This window comes from Manis javanica, chromosome 4 (genome assembly GCF_040802235.1).
Source record: "Manis javanica isolate MJ-LG chromosome 4, MJ_LKY, whole genome shotgun sequence".
Classification (NCBI taxonomy): domain Eukaryota; kingdom Metazoa; phylum Chordata; class Mammalia; order Pholidota; family Manidae; genus Manis; species Manis javanica.
Window position 1 is genome coordinate 16,265,988 of NC_133159.1, and position 4,447 is coordinate 16,270,434.

The window sequence follows — 4,447 nt, forward strand, 5'->3', positions numbered from 1 at the left end:
CCGCCCCAGAGCCGGGATGCGGCGGCGGTGGAGGCGGGAGGGCGGCCGGGGGGGCGGGCCGGGGGCGGGCCGAGGATGGGGTTACCTGGGCGGGCCCAGCGGCCCTGGACACCCCCCCGGGGGCGGGCCGGCGAGGCTGCTTCTGCGGCCGCCCTGGCCCGCGGGACTGGGCTTCTCCGGGGGCCTCCCCAGCCGGGCGCCCGGGAGGACTTGGGGCCCGAGGCCGCTCCAGGCACGCCTGGCTGAGCGCCGCCTAGCCCGGCCCGACTAGAGGCGCAGCGACCCAGCTGCCAGGTCCTCGCCCAGGCCTTGGGGACAGGCGGGCACAGCTCCCCCAGCCCGCCGCTGCGGGCACTGCAGCGCCGCCCTCTCCGTCCCGCCTCGCCCCCCGCCGGCGCCTGGGAGCCCGACCCCAGCCAACCGTGCGGACCGACCCGAGCGCGGCTGCCACTCGCGTGCACCCGGTAGCCGCTCACGTTCCGGGCGCCCAGGTCTGCGCACCCGGGAGCTCGCTGCCGCCCGGCCACCCTCCCGCCAGGCCCCTCCCTGCCTCACGGTAGGCGAATCCTCTAGCCCAGCCCCTCCCTGGCGCTCACCTCCCTCCAGCCTTCCGGGAGCTGGACCGGGCCTCCCCAGCTTTGGGCAGCTTGGGACAGTGGCCGGAGGCTGCGGGAATCCGAAACCTTGCTTCTGGCTAGCCGCAAGATCGGGGCGTGCCCTAAGCAGGGGGGTGCCCCTATCTTTCTGGGCCTCTGTGTTCTCATCTGAGAAATGGATGGAAGACCGGGGGGCTGGGCGGGGGTTGTGAGAATGGAGGAAGCTTACCGAAGGTCTCTTTTTAGCAGCCCCTCACCTAGTATTGCTTTGCGCTTTGGTTTTCCGTGCTCTTGTTTAATTTGTCCTCGCATATCGGGCATCCAGCCCCTTGCTCAGTGCCTGGCACAACTGTGGGGCTGCGGTGTTTGTGGAATGAACCAGTGGGGAGGAATGGGCTGCACCCTGTGCCTCGTTGCTTCAGAGGGCTCCGTTCCACCCCCTAATAAGTGGGAAGAGTTATTTGCAGCTCACCCCTCCGCTGCAGCCCTCCCAGGTTGGGTCCCTGATCTGACTGTGTGACCCTCCGCACCCTGCCTCAGCCTGCCTCCCACAGCTACTCAGAGCTGGAGGGCCCTCTTGTCTAAAGGGGAAACTAAGGCCAGGAGAAAGGCAGGCAGGGAGTTGCCCCACCTCACTAAGGGCTGGAGACAGAGCCATAGACCAGGTCTATGTCCTTACCCCTGACCCTGTGCTCCTCAATATTTTAGGAGTGTGATGGTCGTACATGGTGCTGAGATGGTGCCCTTCACTCCTTGGAGTCTCCCCGGCTCAGCACAGAGGAGGGGCTTGGTAAACATTTGGTGTTGAGAGTGGGCAGAACGTGGCAGGGATTTGTGGGGCTAAGCAAGACTGCAGATGGAGGCTCATATACCATATGTCTAAATATTTGCAAGTTATAAATCAGGCTAACAAAATGTGAAATAAAAAATGGTCTATTCTCCTACCTTGACAAGTACACTTTCATAGCAACCTGGAAGGCCAGCTTTGAATGTAGAGTTCTCAGATCCCTTAACCCTGCCCTGGAGCATGGGGCACAGGGCAAGGGGGACCCCTCCTTCCCCACCTCTGCCTCTGGCCTGCCCCGCACATGTGAACATCTCAGCCTGCAGACACAAACTCAGTCCACACCGCTCCTCTTGCAGGCCCAGGGCCATTCCTTGGGCCCAGGGCAGGGCATAGCAGCTGTGCAGTTTGTCCTCAGGGGATAGGTTTGTGAAAGGGACCCAGCCACTGTTCAGGCCCTGGAAGTGAGCTTAGGGCCATCATAGCAGGGAATCCCAGGGTCCCGTGTACCTACAGTATAATCTAGAGGAGGGAGCATGGGCTCGAGGTGGGCATGTCCTGGTGGGCATCTCCTCTACCTGTGATGAGAGCTTAGCTGGAGAAGGACCAGAGTTTGGGGTCCCCAGGGCAGGGGCCACTCTTATCTAAGGATGGTACTGAGTTACTGAACTGTTTTGGGCCAACATATTTGCTTCCTGGAGTCTCAGTATGGTAAATAATAATAATAATAGCAACAACAATGACAATAATTTAAATAGCAATGGCCAACTAAGGGTGGCCATGTAATTTTCTTGCAAGCCAGGACATTTTTGCTGGTGATCCGGGATTCGAAAGGGAAAATTCGCTGGGGTATCAGGCATAAAGCAAGACTCTGCCAGGCAAACTAGGATGTCTCCTGCTAAAATATTGAGGCTTCCTATGCCAGGAATGGTTCTAAGGGTGTTACATGCTGTCATTCATTTAATCCTCACAAGGAATCTAGGAAGTAGTTACTGTATGTCCCCATTTCACAGATGAGGAGTTGGAAGCTAGAGAAGTGAGTGGCTGGCCCAAGGACAGTGGTGGATCCGGGACTCCAGAGCGTGTGCTCGGTCCCCATGCTGCCCTGTGCTTGGGGCTCAGCCTTTGGGCTTAAGCCCCTGACCCACAGCACATGCCCCTTGACCTTTGGGGAGTTGCTGGATCTCCAATGTCTCTATCTGTCAGGTGGGGACAGTGTTACCTGACTCACCTTCTCCTGGGGCTGCTAGAGACACACGAAGCAGTGGGTATGAGTCCTGTGAGCTGGAATGAGCTGGGTGGAGGAGGGAGGGAAGTGAGGCCCAGGGCCAGAAAGGCCCGCCCTGATCGTGATAAGGGAGAGGAGGAGGCCTTGGACCTGAGTCAGTGGAAAGTCTTAATGTAAAAGTCTCTTTGAGAAATGCTCTTCTAACTTCCAAGAACAGTTCAGTTGTGAAGCTATAAATACAAATTAATTAAAAAGTCCAATTGTCAATGGCTTTCATATGTAATCGTATATTATGATAATAATGAATGTTTATCTGGTGCCTCCCATGTGCCCACTGCTGTTCCAGACGCTTTGCTTATGTTAACTCATTTACTCCTGGCCACCTAGGAAGTAGGTACTGCTGTTATTGCCATTTACAGGTGGAGAAACCCAGGAGTTGCTCTAATGTGCTTTAAGATATATCAGCAACCCTATGACATAGGCACTATTAATGTTAATTCTCCTTTTACCCATGGGAAACTGAGGCACAGAGCAGTAAAATAGATTGTCTACAGTCACGTAGCTAGTAAGTGGCACAGCTAGGGTTTGAACACAGGAGGTCTGGGTGCTAAGCCACCCACTAACTGTTCAACAGACAAGAGCCTTCCACATGTAAGGATTAATGTCTGGGTCTGGAAGCAGAAGGTCATAGGGTCTCTCTAGGCTTCTCCTGAAAGTTCCTATAAATCCTGCAGGCCTGAGGTGGGGCCTTTCTTCTCTGTGCCCAGTGTATTGAGTGCCCCCCATGAAATGGCATCTGAACACATCTTGGTTGTTTCCTTTTCCTTGGTTAAAGGGGACAATTCTTTAATTTTGGAGCAGTCCATTTTTGGAATGAGTTCTCCTTCCTTACTAACAAAAGGAGGGAAATTCACCAAACAAGGGAAACCTGGCTAAGTTTTTAATGAGAAAGAATAAAGAATCACATACAGTTTGTCTAAATTATCTGCAGCTCTCAAGGAATGGCTCCAAAGCAACATGGTCGGGTGTGTCTTCAGCTCAATCTTAGATGCACCCAGTACTGGAGTATCTGGTCGGCTGTTGACTGGGATTTCCAGTCCAGCTTCCCAGATATTTGAGGTGGAGAAACTGAGGGCCTTGGCTTGGGGTCTGTAACATTTTTAAGCCTGTGCATGCATTGTTGATGGAGATCCAAAGCAGAAGGTCCCTCTGCTGCCATCTTGGCCTGTGCCACCTGGAGTCTGGCTAAATGGATCTGTACGGCCACCTCTTCCAGAGCTGTCCACCCTGAGGCCCTGATCAGGAAGGGGTCAGGAAGCCTCATCAATCTCAGCCAGTCATGTGTGTTTGTGTGGACTTAGGCAGCTCCCTGGCACTTGCTCCCTAAACACCCTTCAGGGAAGCTAGGGAGGGGATAAGGTGGAATGTCAAGTTCTTGGAAAGACCTGTATTTGTTTCCAGCCCTGCCAAATCTGAGCCTCAGTTTCCTCATCTGTGCAATGGGGATCATAAGAGACATTGTGAGGAGTCATTGTGATAACATGTGTAAAGTCTTGTAAGCACGTGGCCCAGCTTCAATGAATGTTGGGCAAGGCTGCAATCAATGTGAGCTCTTCATCTTGTTTTATGGTTTAAACCAGAAATCACACCCCAATGGTCTGCAGGTGTATTTTGCTTGGTGCACCCTGTGTTTTTAAATATATGAGTTTGTTGACAACATTTTAAAATAGGGAGATTTCATATAAGAAGCAGGATTCTCAGCTTCTCTTGAAAAGTGGGGAGGTTTGGCAACAGGACACCCATATTCTTGGGTGAAGGAGAGTGACTTCCACAAGTTTT